The following is a 21,125-nucleotide window of genomic DNA, read 5'->3' on the forward strand; positions in this document are numbered from 1 at the left end:
ACTGCATCCCAATCCCACAGGACGTGGTTGTTCCAGGGGAGGGTTAGCTGTGCTCATGCTGCAACACCAACAGCCAGCCTGTGTTGGGACAGAGGGGTCTGAGAAAACCTGGGGGGAGATAAGTGAAAACGAAATTAAGAGAATGTGTCTCTTCTTCAGGTTTTTCCTAGTCGTCCTATTTGGTCTTGGGGTGAGCTGGGGGTGAGGGTGTTTTGGTCTTGAGATGGGCACTGGTCTCTGCCTCACAGCCCATGGGAACTCCGAAGAGGCCAAAGCAGAAGTGGAGGAGCCACAGCATCAACCCCGTGCACCAGGAGTGGGGCCAGAGGCTGAAACCTTGGCTGTGATTTCAAGAGCTGTGGGCTCCCCAGGTGGGGTTTCTCTGGGCTGCCAGGGACCCTGCTGGGACCCACAGTGATGTCTGCAGCAAACCAGAAAGGTCAGGAGATGGAAAGTGGGATTCAGACAGGGCCAAGCCCTCCAAGCACACCACAAGCACACGTGACACTCTCCCTTTTAGTTGAAGAACAGGGAAATGCAGTTGTACTGCAGTGAACATCAACCAGCCCCCTTAAAAAATAACTCCAACCTCTGCCTTACTCACAGAGCACACTTTTCCCCTAATTTCATCTCTGGGACCCAAGGGAGCCAGCACAGGGTTCCCAAGGGAGCCCAGAGCAAAGCTCCCCTCACTTGCCTTGCCCCAGGAGAAGTCAGTGGAAGATCCTTTTCTGTCTCCAACCCTTTGAACTATGCTGCAGAGTAGAGACAAAGGAAAAGAGAAGGGAGAAATTAATTCCAGGCAGTTGAGTGTGTTCCCTGCTCTAGCTTAGTTTGGAGTAGGTACACATAATAATAACATTTTAATAATAATTTAATTTATAACACGCCCCCCTGCCAAGGCACTCAAGGCACTACACAAACAATTAAAATATGATTATAATAAATAAACAGCAATAATTAAAACATCATAAACCAGACAATATTAGAGGCAAACCAAATGCTAAAAAGCAAAACAAAGCAGCATCTTTGGAGGAAGGAGATCCTTGCACAATTCATCTTCCAAATCTCCTGTTGATGTTAGATTGAAATTCTCCTGTGAAGCTGTTTCTGCATCTGCAAAGATTTTGGCAGTGTCACTGTCATTAAAAAAATGGATTTTATACTACCATAAATTAACTAGAGTTTTTCAAGGCTGTAATAATGCAACATTCACTTCCATTTGAATAAATTCAGAACTCAATTTGCTCAGGAAACTCAGTTTATGGTGCCAAATTTGTGTTGACTGCCCTGAGTTTGGGAAAAACACACACTCATACAGCTCGTGGTTCGTACAACGTGCCTCATTACAGAAACCAGAACATATTAAAGATTTAAAACCAAACCCCAAAACTGAATGGCAGACCAGTCTTCCCCTGGCTGTCAGCTCCTCAGAGCCAATGGGATCAGCTTGTCCCAGTTTACACAACTGGAACCAAAAGACCTAAACTAACAAAAGAAGCAATCTCCCTCCAAAACAAATGAGATTCCAACTTGTGCCAGGCGAGAGCCGTGCACTGAACTCTAATGATTAAAGGAGACAGGCTCTGTCAAGGCAGAGGTGGAACTGAAACACAGCCAGTCGGTCCCTCCTCTGAAAAACCTGGCACCAGCCCTCAGACAATTACATCCAGGATCCGTTCACTCGAGTGCCTCAGCTGATCTCAGTGGTTGTGGCAGCGCATGAAGGGAAAATCCTTCTCGCAAACCCAAACGACACAGGGATTTCTCCATACTAGGGGAAAAAAAAACCCCAAACAAAACAAAACGCGTTAGGAAGATGAAGCTGGAGGTTTTCATCCAGCACAGAGAACCAGGAGGATGTTTTTTATCTTGTTCCTCTGAGGTTTTGTTCTCGTGTGTTTTACTTTGAGCTTCAGATCCAAGAATCTTAAAAATCAAGGGGACGGCAAATGACACCACGTGGTTCTCGCACACAAAGCCATCTTTGGGTCTGGGCTCATTCAAAAAGAGCCTTCAAAAGGGTTCATGAACCTTAGCGCATGATGCCACAACTTGGGAGTTTTCAAGGCAGGTAGGATGCCTGCAGTGGAGGAACTGCTACAGATTTTGGGCACAGAGCAAGTCCTTTCATTTGTTTCGATAATCTCTTATCAGGACCCTCTAGAAAATGAAGTGAACCACAGATTCCTGCATTGCCACCTCCAGGAATGGCCCTGAACTTTGTTGCAAGACTGTGCTGGGAAGGGAGCTCTTTGTATCTGCAGGGAAAAAGGAGCTTTCGAGGAGGGGCCCACATTACCAGGGTTGGGGGTTGATTGTTTCTTACCTCTGTTGAATGCAACCTCCTCCCCTTGCAGATCTCATGTGTGCATTAAGGCTCTACTGCCTTTCATAGAAATGGTCCTTCCTGGGTGCTCACCTCTTGAAAAGGAATTTCCAAGGGCAAGAGAGCCTCATCACAAGCTATTGTTCTGGCATCTCCCTGTATCTGGGCAGCAAGGACCATTCATCAATCAGTATTCCCATAGTTTACCCAAATCCTTCACCCTGCATAGAAGTTGTTGAGCAAATTCCAAATTTCCACTCTGTGGAGGTAACTGGGAATTCGTAGCTCTGGAGCTGCTCAGTGGATGTGGTTGGTCCACCTTCTTCTCCAGTAGACAACAGCATTTGGACTCCAACTACACATGAATAGTTTCTATTTTTCATGGAGATGGAGCACACTGAAATGTAGAGCAGCTCATCCAAATCCTCTGCTCTTCCTCATGCTGGGCCACATTTGAGCTAAAAGATTCAGATTCTGAGATGAAGCACAGAAAATTTGCATTCTGTTTTCTTTATCACTATCCTACAAGTATCCTGTGTGACCTTGAACAGGTGAATCAGACACAAACTCTCAAAAATGTCAGATGTCTCTGTCTTTGGGATTCAAAGAGAGCCAAGCATCTCATGCACTGAAGGATGTGGATTAGAGCTCTGTGCCTCAGTTTCCCTATGTGCTTTGCTGCCTTCCAGGACAGATTGGACATCAACATGTCAGTGGTTTTTCTCTTCAGCTTCCTCATTCTCTCAGTCATCAGTATTTTTAGCTCAGATTTGGTCAATCGTGAGATGATGATTCTGCCCATGTCAGCATTTCACCACAGGAAAAGAACCTGGCTGGAGATTCTCCCTGGATTTACACACAGGGTCTTCTTTCCAGATGTCACTCAGGGCTCTGATTCATTTGGAAAGACCTCCCACATCCTCCAAGATTGGGGCAGCTCCAGCACAGGGGTTTGGGAGTCATTGGAAACGGCTTCAGGAGAGAACTCACTGACACTTGAGAGCAGAAATGAGAAGACAGAGGTGGCAGAATTTATTTTATGACAAATCCTAAAAGGAAATTATGCAAAGTAATAAAATAAAGAAGAATTATAAATGAGGACAAGAAATGGGTGAAATATAGAATAAATTATGGGAAAGCAGGAAGGTATGGGGGAAGAATTGAAGGCAGAAGTGCTGAGTTAAAGAATAATTATTAGAAACTGATGGATAGACTGAAGGGAAGAGGGCATTTGGGTTGGGGATTGGTACAAAAGGAAGCTGCACATTTTTGTGCACGGTGGCATTAGCAAAGCATCTCCCTGTTAGATGTGCCTTGGGGATGCAAGGGGTGACAGTCACTATTCATTATTTGGGTGCAAACCCATAAATCTGGGGACAAGGTTGCTCCTGCTTTGACCTGCAGTCAAAATAAACCAAACGTCAGGAATAAAAGGACTGGGTGGTCGCTGCTCAGGTGGTGTTGCATCCTGCAGGAGCTGCCGGCATAGCCACGGCCATCCTCCCTCCTGGCAGCAGTGCCTTGTTCCCTTCTCACCAGCCTCCCCCAGCCCCGCAGCACCTCCTGGGGACTGGGTCTGGAAGGGAGATGCTCCCCACAAAACCCCCAGCAGAGGTTCCCCAGTGAGAGCAGGAGGGGGACAGGGCGAGCCGAGCTGCCGCTGGGTTTGTCTGGGGAATCCTTTGGAGAGTTGTGAGCCCCAGGTGCGGGGAGGGGGCGAGGGAAGCCCCTGCTCTGGCCAGGGACTCTCTCTGGGTGCAGCCGATGGCAGGAGGAGCTGGTCCCAGCCCCACGGCCCCAGCTGTCACTCTGAGCGATGAATTACATGCTATAAGAAGGTGTTGACAGGAGCAGCTGGACATCAGGGAGTGATGAAAAGGGAACAAAATTCATTCCGAGTTCAGACAGACTGGCTCGTTAGGGGCACCGGCGGCAGAGGCCACAGAAGCACTGCTCCATCTCCTGGACATCCACTGAACCGGCTCCCGAAGAAGCCGAGAGCCCCGCAGCCCCTTCCCAGTGCGGGCGCAGCCTCCCGCACCCATCCCGTGTCGCTCCAGGGGAGACACCGGAGTTCCCCCCTGTCCCCCTCCTCGGCCAGCCCGGGCTGAGGTGTCCCCAAGCACAGCACAGGATTCAATCTGGATATCTTCAAAAGGAATCAAATCAAAGACTTTTTGTCCCTCTTGTTTGAGGCTGTAATTTGTATAAACTGTATGAAGAGGGATGGGGGAGGCGGGACGGGAACATTTGGCATCGAAACAATTATCTCCATTTTAATGCAAACTAAACGACATGCTGAAGGGGAATTGTTTCGTACATATGTACAGCAAGTGAACATTAAACCACACGGCTAATAATTAACTGGCTCGACATTACCCTTGCTGTGCGAAATGCGAGGGTGTCCCCTTACATTTAATGTACGGAGAAGTTTGAGGACACGGAGGTCCCGTATGGGATTATTCTTAAAGCTGTGAAAATAACAAAGAGGTTTGTTTTTTGGTTTTTTTTTTTTTTTTCTAAGCCAGGCTACTTCTTGGCATTGAGAGAAGTTGGCAGAGAGAGAAAAAAGTGTCAGTGCTTCTCCCACCCCTTTCCTCCCCCTCTCCCTCCCTTCCTCCGACTCTCCTCCCGTTCCTGACTTCCACTTCTTTCTGCCGCTGGAGAAAAAGAATAGCAAATTCAGAGAAAATTTCATTGACGTTATTCAAAGAGTTTTTCATGGATTATTTACACAAGTGCTGTTCAAACAGCCTTTGTCTGAACATCCCTTGAAATCTGCACCCAATCCTTTCAGATTCAAAGCAATAGCTCAGGGGAGACAAAGGGGAGCGGCTGACATGGGTTTCCTCTGCAAGTGAATGAGAGGTCTGGCTAAACACAGAGGGCTTTGGGATCACAAGCTTCCTTTCAGCCTGGAAAATAAACACTGATCTGAGGCCGGGCAGCTGTACCTCCGAGCAGCCTGCCCCATCCACTGCCACGGAACGGGTGGGGCACACACCTGGCTGCCCACCCCTGGGGCATGGCACCTCTGTCCTTCACCCTCTCCTGCCCTGCTGCAGTGCTGCTGCTGCCCAAACCACGTGTGCCAGCCCTGGGGACCCCGCCTGCACGATGGGGACAGGGAGACCCAGCACCCTGAGCCACCCCAAACCCAGCCCTCTGGCCAAGGGACACATGGAATCCCCCACTGGCCTCCTGGCTGAGATGGTGTCAGAACTAAATGTGCTCCTGCAAAAGCCATGAGTATAAACAAATAGACTCTCTAAGCAGGGAGAGGAAAGAGGGATGGTGGAGGGAAAAAGAGGCAAAGCCACTATAGAAATATTACAAGGGGCACCCATGTTCAACACCGACTCACAGCCCTCTCTCCATCCCAAAGCTTCTGCACAGCACTCCCTTCCCCTCTGGCAGAGGAACAGCGCTCCCCTCCCTCTGACCTGGGAAACCAGGCACCACAGGCTCATGAAACTCTTGAAATGCCCATAACAGAGTCAATTAAAATCAAGGGAGTAAGTGAAATATGTAACAAAGGCCAAGTTCTGCCTTAAATTACACCCATAGCAATGGCCAGCTGTGAGGCGGGGAAGGCAGCACAGCCCCTGCCATGTCTGCCCGTCCTCTCTGCACAGCAAACACAGCGTTAGCTACCTCCTCTTCAAGCCTTCACTACTTTGGGTTGTCACCTCCTTCAGATTAAGACATTAACCCATCCTACACACATAGTTTGATCAGTCCCTCCAAGTGCTCTCTACACTCTTTGCTTACATAAAATTTTTATTTCCTGCACCCTTCTCCCCAGCTCCTGTTTGCCTGTTTCAGCTTTCTTAGCTCACCCACTGGCCCAGTACCAAACGCCAAGTTACTCTAATCAAAAGAATCAACTTTTCTGCTTTGTTTGATACATTGTAAAAGAGTTGCCCCAAGTAAATACTTTCGGGTTTCAGTGGGAGGTTCTCGTCTGGTGGAATTGGCCCCTGTCATCCTCCTACTGCCTGTCGAAATTAATTCTTTTCCTTCTCCACCTGTTTCTCCTTTCTTTCAGATATTCTCCTTCCTCCCTTCTGGCTTTCCCATGACCACCATAAACCCAATCTTTTCCTTCCCTGACTTATCCTCTTCCTTTCTCATCTTCATCTCTATTCTGGATGTCTCCACAGAAGTATGTGAACAGAAACACGAAACTGGAGTGCAAGTTCTGATTACAACAGTCCCATTTCCAGGTGCCCCAGAGGTCTCAGGGTTCGTCTCAGCTCCGCCACTGGAGGCAGCAGAAGTTGGTGGAAGAAACCCTGTTTAGAGAGTAATGAACTTCGCTGGTTCACGGAGTCCTGGTACAGGCACGCAGAGATGCTCTCCAGACCACCACCACCACTAGTAACAATAATAACAATAATAACAATAATAATAATAGTAATTTCTTCATGCAAGTCTAGATATAGCTATCCATAAAAAAGCTGAACCTCCTTTTGAACTCTGTTCAGCTTTCAGCATCACGCCCTCACGGGGCAGAGATTTCCATCCTACCTGGGTGTTCATGAAGACGTGATCATCTTTTATTTTTCAGCAGCTCTGAACTGTTCTGGCTTTCCAGTTTTGTTCATCACTAGGAGACAGAGGAAGGAGAGCCCCTGCAAGGCTGTTTTATCCCTTTGAGTCCCACACAATCCTTGAGTCTTGTCGAATTACCACTTTTAACTTTCCCAGAATTATGCTGCTTGTGAGTCACCTTTAGTGCTGAAGAAGTAGCCTCTCCTAGCAAGAAGATTAAAATCCTATTACTTGTTATTCATGTGTTATTTAATGATATTTTTTACATTATGTATTTATTTATTTTTAAGTTACTTGCTTTGAATCTCGAGTTGGTGTTTGTAATACTAAGTCTAGTTTCTAGTTTGTTTTTCTAATGGGAATAGAATAAAAATACAATATAATCTTTTAGTGGTTATTTTTATATTTATTAAAGGAATGACAAAAGCCAACCTCAACAGCTGGTGACCAAACCCAAATGCCAGTAATGCAGCTGCACAAGATAAGAGCGACAAGGCAACAAAAAGCCCTGAAACTCCAATGTGTCCCTCCTAGAGGCCCATTACCTCTCTTGTAATGATTTGGCATCCAAGTGATGGTCATATAAACTCTGGCTTGAGGACAATCCCATCTCCACACACAGGTATGTCTCCATCCATGGGGAAGGTGGGATGAATGCACGTTCCATCAGTTTTTGAAGGGGACAAACTTCACTTTGGGGCAGGACATATCTTCTTGATAACTGGATGGCTCTGAAGATGAAATTCCACAACCTCATCCAACAGAGAGCTCATGTCAGTGAGGAGATTCCTCTGAGAAAACCTTTTCAGGGCCTGGAAGGAAACCTGAGAGAAATGGGTCATATTGCTGAGATGAAGAGCCAGATGGAAGATGGATGAAAGGGAAATAAAGATGGAAGGAGAAGAGAGGAAACAAGAGGAAGGCTCCAGAAGGAAAATGAGTCTGTGAGAAGGGTAGCCATAAAGGTGGATCCAGACAGAGCCAGGGAAGTGGAAGGTAGTCAAGTGGGAGATCAGAAAGGAAACTGCTGCAGAAAAGAGAAGACATGATCAAGAAAGGAAGGAATAGAGTGACAAGGAGGAAGCAGCAGGAGAGATGAATGGGGTGGAAGAGGCTTGGAGAGACAAAGGAAGCAAGAATGGGAGAGAGGGAAGGAACAAAGCTGGCCCCAGAATGAGGGGCAGCACCCTTCCTGCATCTCTTGGATGCTTTTAACAGGCGCCTGGAAGAATCTTCGTTTATCAGAAATTCAATTAAGTGGAATAGTCCTTATTAATTTTATAGGAATTATTTGTACAGGAAAGCCTGGAGCGAGGAAAGGCCTCCCGGAGCCATTTCTCCTGTCAACACCCTGGGTCAGGTAGGCACTGGCAGTGCAGTCTCACCAGTTGAGATATTAATGAGATGCCTCTAGGTGCAAATGATAGTTTAATAGGTGTTAGTTACCAGGAGCGCCCCTCGCCTGCACACGCCAGCATGCACAGCTCCTGACGAGGCTGCCTCCTTGTTAGAATAAGTAATTAGAATGTAGAAACACTCACTCTGACACTTTAATAAAGTGTCAGCCATCATCAATTTAGTATTTAATAAAAATAAAATTAAATATTTACTACATTTTTTTCATAGCATCGTATTTAAAATACATATTCCTCAAATTTGGGGGATTTGAAATGAGGTCCTGCCAGGGCGCTGGTCACAAAAAATAAGGTCCAAGATTTCTTCTTGGGTTTTATTTGCCGTGTGGAGCAGGGACTTTTTTATGGACAAGAAAATCCTGCAGAGAAGTGTTCTCATATGGAAGAAGAGGTTTCCTCCTCCATCTTCTGAACCTCCCTGTGCTGCCTGGAGACTAAGGATGAGCTGAACAAGCCCAGCCCACACTGCCACTGCTGATGGCAGGCAGTCACTGCCAAGGAGTGAGGGAAAACACAACTTTGTTCCTATTTCATCGGTAGAACAGCCTTCCAAACCAGATGTTGGAAAGAAAACAGAAGAAAATGCTGAAAAGGAAAGCATGATTTAATCCTGGAGGGAATCTGAAAGTTAAAACAGCTTAAACAAGTTTATTCTCTTCCTATCTCACTATCCCATGTGTGCCCTTCCTCAAGGTGCCCACCTGGCCTAGAGAAGCCCAACACTGATCTGCCAAGCTGGGACCCCAGGTGCAGATGGCATCCTGGTCACAAAGCTGAATGGACTGGCCCACAAGATGCTCAGTGGTCCAGCAAAATAGTATCTCCCCCATCTCTGCCTAAACAAAGAGCAAAGACCCGAGGGTCCATGGCAGAGCAGAGTTCTTTTGGGGTGCAGTCAGCCTTGTGCATGTGTCTGTGCCCACAGAGCTGAGATGCTCTGCTGAGCCAGGGCTGCTTTGGAAAACAAAAGGCGAGAGGGAGGAGCAGAAGGAGGCGCAGAGAGTCCCTCTGGTCAAGGTGCCTTGGCAACACGGGGCAGGGGGTGTCCCCAGATAGTGCCCTGCTAACAAGGGATCCTGTCTCAGAGACCAATGAGTCACTGCTGAAAGCCTGGCAACAATTATTTAAATTGAAGCTGCAGTCCTCTTTCTCCTGGATGGGGAGAGTGGTACTGGTCCCTGTCTTTTGGGGTGCCTGCTGGGCTGCCTGCAGGCTGTTTGCCCCTGGGGCATTGCTCCCGGCGGGCTGTGAGTGTTGTTGCACACACCTGAAAGTACCAGGAGACCTGTCCAGTGTCACCAGCCATCTCGGGTCAAGGCCAAGTTCAGCTCCTTGGGTTTTTCTAGGCTGAAAAAGCTCTTTCCTGGGCACAATGCATATTTTAACCCAGGCATCAAACAGGGATTTTCTGGGGGAAGGCGGCTGGGTGTCTCTTACCTCTGGATTAGTTTGGTTGCATTCCCATCTTCTGGAGCCTCAGCTGTCACATCTGGATCCTCACTCAGACTAGGACATCCACCGTGAAAAAGCAGATTATATCCTCCAAAACCAAGGGAAACCAACAGTAACTCCAAGTCTCATCCAAACTGTTCTGCCAGGATTGAAAACAAAGTTTCTACTCCCCTCTAAACTATTTTCCAGCTGGTCTTTCCACAAAACATTCATGATACACAGGCACACTTGTTAGGCTCTGAGCAGCTGTAAAGCATCCCCTGAACACAGTCCTGGGGCTGAGCCCTGCAGTGGCTCAGGTGGCTGCAGGTCTCTGTGATGCCCAGCCTCAGGCTGGAGGGACGGTGGCCAGAGTGGCCAGAGCAGGGTGCACAGGGGGACCGGAGCAGGGTGTGCAAGGGGCGAGTAGGGCTGAGAAAGCACCGGGGCCCCTGAGGCTGCTGGCGAGGTCAGGAACGGGATCTGGTGTGGGGGCAGGCTCCCACGGGCAGCAGGCACGGTGCTGTGGAAAAGAGTGCCACGCTGTGTCTGTGCGAGGCCTCACAGCACGGTGCTCCACGGGGAGCAGCTGCTGGCTCCAGCTGTCCTCCGTACCCGCAGCATCCCCAGCACCCCGGGTCCCTGCACCACCAGCAGCCACGCCAGGAGCATCCCACCGGGAAACAACGCGTGCGGCAGTCAAAGCCGGGGAAATCTCCTGTGCTGCCGGCAAGAGCGAGGCAGCCGGCAGCGATCCCTGCGGCTGCAGCAGAATTCCTGCGCTGCTGCCCGAGGAAAGGGAGCAAAAAGGGAGTGGTTCTGGGTAGAACCACGGCAAAGCCCTGCGACGGGCAGCTGCTCGTGGCAATGCGGCAGCAGAGAGACCTTGGCTTGCATCAGATGCTCTGCCGTGAACCCGGGTATGGACCAACTGCTGCTGCCCCCAGCACCCAGAGGGGGTCTGCAGGAGAGCCACAGATGGGCTTCGGACAAGGGAAGGGAGTGACAAGACAAGGAGGAATGGGTTCACACTGACGGGTTTAGATTACATATGGGGAATAAATTCTTCCCTGTGAGGGTGGAGAGGCCCTGGCACACGTTGCCCAAAGAAGCTGTGGCTGCCCCATCCCTGGAAGTGTTCAGTGTGAAGTTGGATGGAGCTTGGAGCAACCAGGGATAGTGAAAGGTGCCCCTGCCCATGGCAGAAGGGTTGAAACAAGATGATATTTAAAGTACCTTCCAATCCAAACCATTCTATGATTCTATGCCCTTAATGACATCTGAATGGGGGTAACACACTTGGGCAGTGATTCACTTGCTTTCTCCTCCTCTGGGTCCTAATGATGACTGCCTGCCCCTACCCAAACTAAAACCCATGTCTGTTAGGGACTCAGCAAACCCTGTGCCACCAGCAACATCCATCCCCCAGCAGCAGATGAGGCCGCTCTGCTGCCCCAAACGCCTGCAATGAAGCTCACTGTGAAGTTTGTCTGATATAGGTGAATCAATCAGGGAACAGCTTGGAGATGAATCTGATTTTGTACTCCACCACAGGCTTCCTGTGAAGCCTCAGAGAAGAGAGGAACACCAAGAGCCTCTAAGGAAACTGGAGCTGCCAACAAGTCCTTACTGGAAACCCTCACTGCCCACGAGCAAAGTGAGACCTACAACACTCCCATTTTGTAGGACCCAGCCAAAACATAACTCCTTGCAGAGTCTACAAGGTGTTGCTCTGATGCAGAAGTAAAGGGGAGTCTAAAGACAGCCAGTGTGAGCAGGGCAGGAGCTCTGTGGGTTCCCAGCAGCCTGGGCAGACAATGGGGAGTGCTCAGCTCCCGGCCCCACGCAGGGAGAGGTGTTACCGCGGAGAGGAGCTCCGTGGCAAAACAGCTCAGCAGCTGCCCACACTCGATTCGCAAACTAACACCACGTCATTTGTCACCAAGAAAAGCACCCGGCTCTTGAATGGGTAATGCTGGCAGCCTCGCATCAATGTTTTCACAGGCAAATTCATACACTGACCTCCTCGGTGAAACACGCAGCAAATGCCTGGAGTCTGGTTTACATCTGCCATGGGATCCTGTTACATTCAGAACAACCCCTGTCAACGCTGAATCTGTAACAATCAATAAAGAGAGAGAGTTTGTTTGTTCATGTTTTGTTGGTTTGGGGTTTTTTATGTTTTCTCATTCCTAATTGTGTTATTTTGCTACTCCAAGTTTTGCAAGTTTTGCAATTGCCTCCCTCCTCCCCTTCTTGTTTTCTTTTAGGACAAGCTGTCATCTTTTCACATCTTTTCACCAGGCCATTGCAAATGTAAAACTGTAAATTGCAGGACTGTGCAAATAGCACTAATAGCATTTGCATAAAAATTGGTTGCAAAGAGCAATTAGCACTTCATTAATAATCAATGAAGGGCCAATTTACACATTGCCCAAAAGCAAATTGTAAGTTCAATTTTGTCTATAATTGAGCATTTGGTGCTGGGCAACTGTACAATGGTGCCAGGAGAGACCAGCACAGCACTTTTGGAGTCAAATCTCCCCTGAGCTCAGGTTTTCAGTGATCCCCAGCATGGCTCTTCTGGAGGCCAAGCCAGCATCCCCTTCCCAATGGAAGGGAACTCCAGGAGGTAGATTTGTTCAGACGAAACACACAAATGTCTGCCTGCTACCGGTCCTGCTCACATACACCTCTAGTGCCAAGAATATGGGTGATGCTTATCTGGAAGCCTTGGTCCTGCCCAAACGTACCTTGCAGTGATGCTGAGGGGAAGGGGAGATGCACAAAGGACATCAGAGAGGTATCATCACCTCGGTGCTAAGACCTGAACATCCTCCCACTGCAGTATCTGCTACTGCTCTACAAGTGACAGCAGAGCTCTTTCCTTTACTTCTAGGTGAAGGTCTAATATAATCCTTGTGGATGAAGGATTCCTACTAAGCCAATTCATCCAGTCTCCCCTTTGTCACTGCCATCCACACGTGACCTTTCTGGGATATCCCAAATTTGTATGCAGTCACTGAGGTCAGAAAGACCAAACAGCCCCTGCTTTATCACTTTGATTTCGGTGTCACAGAAGGGTTCCTGGTCCTGATTTGGCCATTAGGCCATGCATCCCCCAGCCTTCCCCTCAGGATAAATGGCGGTATCCAATAAACCAGGGCAGCTTAACCACGGCAACAACTTTCCCAGCCCCAAATTCTTTGCTATCTCATCCTCCACTTAAAAGGCACAGCCAGCTCCATTTCATGAGCAGAGCCTGACTCTAAACCACTTGACATCTGAAGTTTTCTTATCACATTTAACACGGATCTCATGAATCTGGTGAAAAGCTAGACGATCATTTAGCAGGGGTTGGTCGCTTTATCTATTTTCCATAATAATTTGAATATTATTACAATGGCACCTTTCATCTGGGGATATACATGCACTTTACATATGTTACATTAATTTCACCGATGAGCTGGGGAAGCACTCCTTATCCCTATTGTGCACATGAGGAAATGGAAGCACAGAGATGATATACTGCTTGCCCAGGAAGCACAGGAAGTTTCTGACAGAGCCAGGAATAGAAATCGCATCTCCCATGTCTTATGCAGAAGAGTATCTTTATGTCCCTGCCCAGTAACTGAGCCCTTAATCCAGACTAAGACACCCACACAGGACCCACTTTGCTGAGAGCAGCACAGACATCCAGAAATGGCAGTGCCTTGCTCTGGGAGGAGACTTGACTGATCCAAAATTTCCCCCACCATGAAGGTTGGAAGTGCCCTCTGCAAGGAGCAGCTTTGGGGGCTCCAAGGGAGGGAGGCTGGCTCTGAGAGTGGTCTCCATCTGAAGTGGATGTTATTAGTTGGTGTAAGCAGATGCTCGATGTGGGATGCTCAGGACTTCTCAGTTTTCACCCAGCAACGTCCCTGCTCCCTTTTTCCTGCCTGTTCAATCCACCTTTACCAAGAGATTGAATTTACAATGGACTTGAACACATTTAAATCCATTTATTGCAAAATTACTTTTCAATAATTACATCACTGTGCTGACTGTGTTGCATAATGAAATTAGCATGAGAGATATTAGAAAGAATATAAAATTATAAGACATATTGAAATACCTCTTTCCCCGTCTGCCTTAGCACAGCCCATAGCTTAACTGGAAAACGAGCACTGCTCCTGGATGGGATTTAAATGCATCAAGTGTAATTTTATAATGTCTTTTATATAAATTAATTATAATGGTTATTGCTGCTTTACATTATTAGATTGAAATTTGCCTCCACTTCAGTGCATTAAAAGAAAGCTGCACCCATTTTGCTCCACAGTGCCCTGAAAGTTCTCATGGCATGGAGCCATCCTGCCCACACTGACACCATCAACATATCTGAGGTTAAAAGCTTTGGGCTCGTGTTGGCTTGGCACTGCCCACCATGGGTCCCAAACCCACAACCAGAGCCTTGGGGGCGAGTGCTGGGGTCCCCATTGCATCCTTCTAAACCCTGCTTTTTCTGCTTCGTCTCTGAGCAATAATAGGGATGCTCAGGCTGGTTTTAGCAATCCCACCTCAACTGTTCATCTGAAAATAATTGGAGGTGGTAAATCCATTGTCAAATCCATGCCGTGGCACGGGTGAAGTGTCTAACTCAGAGCAAGCACAGCCCATTAGCTGACCATGGGCTGCTATCAACCAAGTGCTGCTGGGGGCATGTGGGAGCATCTCTACAAGAGCTGGGGCCATCCTCAGGAAAAGCTCTCCTTTGAAAAAAGAGTTTGGACACTGTGCAGTGATTCCTTTGTCACACCTCCATATTCACATGCACAATTGTTGTTTTTCTCATCTAACTCCTGGGCTATACCTGCCAAACCAGCTAAGGAGAGGAGGCAGTGAGCTATTGGGTGGCTAACAAACCCCTGGCTACGCTGGACAAACCACAGTCACGCAAGGCACAATGAAGACACAGTGATATGCTTTTACTGCCTCTTAATCCTCAATAGAAGTCTACTAATATTCAATTTGTGACATTATTTGCACATTGAATTAATCCAGAAACTAAAGGGCTAATGAGTTATGGAAAGTAGCACACGGTTTAATTGCAACAACAAGGGCCTGCCGGCCTCCCTCCAGTCAGGAATGCCTGGGTAAAAATAAAATTCTGCATGCACTGGTACACACCAGATGGGCAGGGAACAGCAAACTAAACAATGTGAACTATCTGAATGACTGTTCTTTTAAATGCCCTGAGTTTTCCCTTTTTTCAGGCATGCTCCTCGTGAAACAGCACAACATTCATTAAGCATAGCACAAAAAAGTCAGGATGACCAAAGGAAAAAAAATTGACCATGAAAATAATCATAGAATCATTTAGGTTGGAAAAAATCACAGAGTCCAACCGTTAACCCAGCAATTCCAACTTCATGAATAAACCATGTCCCTGAGTGTCACAATTTCCTTACAGAAAGACACCAGGCCTTCAAGGGATATGTTGAAAACGAGAAAAGTCACTTGAAGAACTTACAGAATGAAAAGGACAGTAGATATTTTCAGGACATGATGCCACCAGCCTTTGGCAAAAGCTGCTGCTTCATTCCGTATGCTCAAGCCTCAGCACAGCACTTCCCCTGCAGCAGGACCCCAGCCTTGGTCCACACCCAGATGAGTAAGAATTAGGACTTAAACAGTCAAGCTACAAAAAGAAACAATCATAAAACTTTCCTCTTCCTCAAGCCCCCTTCTCAACCCGCTCTGCAGAAAGGTCTCTCCGCTGTTTCACACCTTTCTGGAACACCTGAATATCCCAGAGTGGTCCCAGCTTCCAGCCAGCAACGCAGCACAGTCACATTCTATGCATGCACCTGTTTTGGGGCCAAATGATCTGAAGGAAGAGGCTGCAATCAGTTATGAAGCTGATGGAAAGTATGAGGGAAAAGAACAGGCTCCCTGTCTGGTTGGTTGCCATTTTAGATGATTTAAAGCCCTTCCCAAAGCTTTTTACTGTGAAGAAAAGCCAGGAAAAGCATCTTCTGCATGGTCTTGTAGACACTGTCCCTTCCCCAAATCCCTGTGTGGCAGAAACTCAAACATTTATGTTATGTTCGTAGTGTGGAAAGATGGCCTTCTCTAAGGTCTCCTCCAAATCTGGTCTAACAAACACATAAAATAGCAAACCCAGCAAACCCAGACAAAATGCCTCCTTTTCCTTGCCTGAGCTTTGTTAATGGTCAACCCAAGCCAAAAGCTCCTGCATTTCTTTTCCCACTGCTGCTTTCCCCAGCTGCTGAAACAAAAGCAAGATGGAGCTGCCAGTGAAAAGGGTTGGAGACCCTCCTCTCAGACAGAGCCTGGCCAGGAGCTCAGGAGTTTGCATCACTTAATAGAAAAAGTGGATAAATCTAAACAGCACTTAATTTATTGATGAAGTAAGAAAGACTGTTTAGTGGGGAAAACATAAGCAAGATCAATAGCAGAGAGCACAAATAACTAAGGCTATCGACACTTAAGTATTTTAAGCCTAATTGCAGGCATATGCACTTTCTAAGGGTATCTCACCTTCTAATAGCACCCTTGAGATTATGGGGTTAATTGATGCAGCTGTTTACTCCTGGCTCACGTGGTCCAGATTGGGATTCCCTGGAGGATGCTATTAAACTAAAGTGTTTAATGAAGTGCTAAAGAGTGGAGTTTCTAATATTCTCTTCCCTTGAATGAAATTGAATAGGAATTGGAGCAAACTTCTCCTCCCCAGGTGGGAGCTGCAGCTCGGCATTGGAGTAAATCACCCTGTGCTGCTCACAGGGAGCCTTGTGATGCAGGGGGGAAAGACCAGACCTGCTCAGGTTCATTTTCAGACTGGGAGTGTGGGGATACTTGTGGGGTTTTTCCCTCCCAAATCACAGAGGGAAGAGACTTACAAACATGCTCCATTTTAGCACTGCTGTTGGACAAGGAATCCGAGGAAGCCAATGCCACTCCTGTGGCTTTTCAGTGTGATACTGGGCTTCTTTCTTTTGGGGTGGGCTGAAAGAGGATTTGATTCTCATTTAGGAAGGAGAACAGATAACAGCACCTGTGATATCACTGGCCCGGGTGTTTCAGCTCGATGGCAGAGGGGGCAAAGCACGACTGCCAGAAAAGAGGCTCTTAAACCCAGTCTCCTTGATTTATAATTTGCCCCAGTCTGGTTTGGTACCTTTGAAAACCAGGTAGATGCCTGCATAGCGTGTGTTTCCTAGGCTGACATCCCTGGTCAAAGGGCACAGCCTCCCTGTACCCATTCTCAAGTGCACAGCACAGAGCTCAGCTGCCTTTGTCTCTGCAATGGGATGGTCTTGGCTCCTCTTCACTTCCTTATACCACCAGCTTCTCCCGAGTGAGGTCTGGCAAAGCAAAGCAAGAAATGAAGGAGATTTCATCTCTGCAACCCCTCACCGTCACCTAGACCCTGCCTGAAGGGACCTTGAAGCCTCCTCTCCCGGGGCCCATCCATCCTGCCTGTGATATTCCCCAGCCTCTCACTCTGAGCAAGGATGGTAATTGCTGCAAGGCAGAAATTGCTTCCTCCATTTGGCTTTTCCAGCCTGAGAGGGCACACAGACAATGAATCTGATGAGGACAGGGCTGTCCCTGGAGTGAGGGGCACGGGGCTGCTCTGCCTGGGTTCAGCAAACTGGGCAGCACGTTGACCTCAGAGCCTTCAAGGTCCTCCCATGGAATCAGGTGCCATGCGCAGACCCCTTACAATCATCCTCTCCCTCCACAACAGCCTTTCTACTGCAACTTGAGATTTTCTTCTCTTTTAAAATCAATTAGTTTGAAGCCATTTTTCAAAAGTCTTTCTGCAGGACGGCTATTCCCAGTGAAAATGCTCCTTCTATTGCCTCCATCCACATTGCACCTCCCTCGGGAGAGCCACAGAGATGGTGGGAAGGAAACATAATGTTTGTAGCCCAGATAATGTTACCAACTCCACTGAAAATGCTTCCAGAAACAAGCACGCTGACTGGCGTGTGCTGGGTTAACTGGATTGGTGGTTTCAATGTGTTTGCCCACAGATTCCAGAGGGAACCATCAGGAGTTGTGGAAGGTAACCGAGGAAAGCTGGTTTGCTGTCAGTCAGCACAAACTGTAATTATGTGGAGAGGTCTGCACATGCACTGTGAAAACCTGTGGGTTTTGTGAACCCAAAAAGGCTGAAATCATGGGTGAAGTGGGTTTGGGGCTTTTTCAGCTGTTTCTATCCCACCTGTCAGAAGGAATGTGGAACAGAAAGAGGTTGTGAATTCTGCAGTTGGATGGGGATTATCTGTGGGAGAAAACCACAGTCTACCTCAGGACAAATCTGTGTCTGTTTCCTCCTCCCTTTGTGTCCAGGACCTCATGGTTTTGGGACAGTGTGTCTGGAGCTGGAGGAGAGGAGAGTTTCCTGCTAAGGCAGCATGGCCACACTCAGGCTTCCAGCTCTCCACCACATTGACCAGGCTCTTCTGGGCAAATCTGAGGGAAAGAGGGAAATAACATGAGAACAGTGAAAACCCATTAGGCTGAAGAGCTTGGCTGTGTGCTGAGGGATGTGTCTGCAGGCTCAGTGCCTTGCAGAGTTGGACATCAGAGGGGCTAAAGAGAAAGGAAAAGGTCCCTGTGTGGTGTTTCCCCATCTGCTCCTCAAGTGTTGCCTCACCTCTGAATAAATATTTCTAATACCAGGACTCCCCAAGTCTCTTGCCCCAAAGCCCCCTGTTCCTTTCTGGTTTTATTTCTGCCCTCTGTACAATGCCCACCTTCCTCCTCGTGTGCCTTTAGCCAGCTGTGCCCTGCAAATGCTTCCCTTGCACCTCAACCCTCCAAATTAATGTCCTGGACCTAGAAAAGCAGCTCTTCTGGGTCATTTTAAGCACATCTTTATCAGCCTTTGTCAGGGAGCAAGATCAGTGTCAGCTCTTCTCTCCCTGCTCTGTTGCATCCCACCTAACTCCAACCCTGCCAGTGACATTCCCTGAGCTCTGCCACCATCCAGTTTCAGGGCACCTTCACCATCTTCACAGCTGTACCCAAAAAGGGGCCATGAGTTTATGCCCTGGACAAGGGCACCAGCTCTTGCCCGGGGAAGGTGTTAATTGCCTCCTTGCTACCAGCCTCCTCTCGCTGGATTTACTCACATTTGCCCATGTGCAGCTGATTTCCCAGGCTCCAGTGGTGTCCCAGGCTCCCAGTTCAATGTCACTTGCGAATGTCACAAAGGGTGTTTTTAGCAGGGTGGCAGGTGGGCTGTCTGGGTGCCTCACAGCCACCTCTGCCGTGGGGCTCCTGCCCACGTCTGGGACCAGCAGCTCCTGGGAAAGTCTTCCTGGGACTTCCCTCCCAATCCAGCAAGCCACGAGCACTCCTCCAAACCCACATTTCTCTTCTGCTACAAACACTGTGAGGGCAGGCTTAAGCTAAGCTGTTTTATTTCACAAATGCAGCCAGGCCAGCACACAGCCAGACAGGGAGGCTTTGCTGATATGTGCAAACTCATTAAACCACTGTAATTTAATTGCTTGCAATTGTCCATCCATCCCCTGACCCCTGCACTCTCCGCAGTGCAGGGCACAGAGGGTCTCCCATCCCTGCAGCCTCCCCCTGTCCCTGGCAGAGCAGGACCTGTGGTGGCAGGAGGGACAACCCACAGTCCCCAGCCCAACTGGGCCATCAAAGCCCCCAGCACCGGGAGAACAAAGTCATTTATGGTGCAGAAAAAAAATGAAAACAGCCAAAAGGCTGCAATGGAAAACCAGCGAGAGAGGAAAATTAACTAAGAAATATTCAGCCTTGATGTCGATTCACTAAAGAATATTTATTGTCCTCTCCCACGTCTTGCTTGCTCTCCTAACAAATACAGTATTTTTGAAAGAAAGTCTCTCTTTACCACTGCTGTCTCTCTCATGCTCTTTCTCTGTCTCACCAGCTCTGTCTCTGCCTCCCTGATACCAACTCTGACAAACCGTGCGATTCTGATGGAAAATTCATTAGTCGTCCTTTTTTTTTTTCTTCCCCATTTTCCCAGTCAGCTTCGCGCCTGATCTGTCAGCCTCTTCCATCCTGATTATCTGGAGACGCCAATTTCAAAGAGACATCTTAATAGTGATGTCAACGAATTAATTAGATGTGTTAATGAGCTAAAAGCAACCCAAATTAAATTAATGCAGTAATAAGCACAGACAGCAAAATTAGCTCCAATTTCTGTAAATGATTCTGAACTGTACACAACATCTCATCCTGCTAGAGCATTACCATCCCCCAAAGCTAATCAAGAACTCCAGTGCAATTAACTGCTTAATTACAAAACACACACACAGCTCATAGATCCAGCAGCAGGAGGGGTGCGCTGGGCTGCGGAGCGAGCGGGGAAATTCTCTGCAACAAACCCCGCACATCGACCCTGCCACAGAGGCTCTGCTCCCACCAAAAGCACCCCCCAAGCTCCTCAGATGGGGTGATCCGGAGCAAGGGCACGCACAGGGGAAGGAGGAGGGTGGCCAGGTGTGGTCCCCAGGAGGACCCTCCCTGCTGGATCCCACCATGGGACTCCCAGCGTGGCCAGGGGTGTTCGCTGGGCCAGTGGCAGAGATGTGCCCATGGCCCCACGTTGGTTATTGTGTTTATCAGACTGGGGGCTGCGTGGAAAAGCCTAATTGTCCAGCTCTGCTCACCTCCCCCTGGGATGAGCGAGGAGCCACTAATAGCTTTGCAGAGCTGCTCAGGTATCTGATTAGCTCTAATTGCAGCTGGGAAGACAGAGGGAAGGAGCAGGATAGTGCTGTGGACAGAGGAAAGGGGAAGAGGATGGTGGAAATGGGGAGAAAGGAAGGGCTGGGGGGAATGGATGGAAATCTCTGGAGGCACGTGTGAAGAAGGAAAGAGAATGGTGCATCCAACAGAGAAATGATGGATGCAAATAAAAAAAAAAGAGGATAAAACAGGCAAACAAAGAACTGAAGGCAGAAACAAAGGGAAGGAAGGCAAGACAAAGAGGGCTGCACACTGCCAGGCCCCACGAAGCAGCCGGGACAGGAGGCTTGGTGGATACAAGAGTGGGTCTTGGACAGGCCCCATCCCAGCCCTGCACAGCTGGGATGTGCTGGAGATGGTGGGAAACACAGCTGCCTCATCGTGGGATGACACAACCCATTTGGAGGTTGCGGAGTCGTTAGTCCGCCCAGTAAATGAGGAATATTTGCAATCAAGATGAAGGCTGAGATTCGCTGTGACAAATAACATCTCCGTGTTTCCCCTTTTTTTCCTCCACCTTTTATTGCAATTAGTTCAGTCTGTTAATAAGCCAAGGATATTTTTAGTTAATTTCAGTTCCAGTTAATTGATTCAAAAGCGAAACCCAGCAACTGAGTTAATTGATCCATGCGTCT

At 48.2% G+C, this 21,125-nt stretch overlaps 1 long non-coding RNA gene across 2 annotated transcripts; it reads right to left on the reverse strand.

The window, feature by feature from the left end:
* Nucleotides 1–696: 696 nt before the first annotated feature.
* LOC116452202 lies at nt 697–18,948 on the reverse strand. Of its 2 annotated transcripts, none has more exons than XR_004243433.1 (9): nt 18,879–18,948; nt 18,050–18,216; nt 16,913–17,099; nt 15,242–15,409; nt 11,752–11,845; nt 9,736–9,889; nt 7,429–7,707; nt 6,860–7,087; nt 697–755 (listed from the first exon to the last, which is right to left on the reverse strand). It is a non-coding gene; the product is annotated as an uncharacterized LOC116452202 (long non-coding RNA). The 2 variants fall into 2 exon arrangements; XR_004243434.1 differs by lacking the exon at nt 697–755 and adding an exon at nt 4,951–6,706.
* Between the last annotated feature and the right edge of the window lie 2,177 nt (nt 18,949–21,125).

This window comes from Corvus moneduloides, chromosome 16 (genome assembly GCF_009650955.1).
Source record: "Corvus moneduloides isolate bCorMon1 chromosome 16, bCorMon1.pri, whole genome shotgun sequence".
Classification (NCBI taxonomy): domain Eukaryota; kingdom Metazoa; phylum Chordata; class Aves; order Passeriformes; family Corvidae; genus Corvus; species Corvus moneduloides.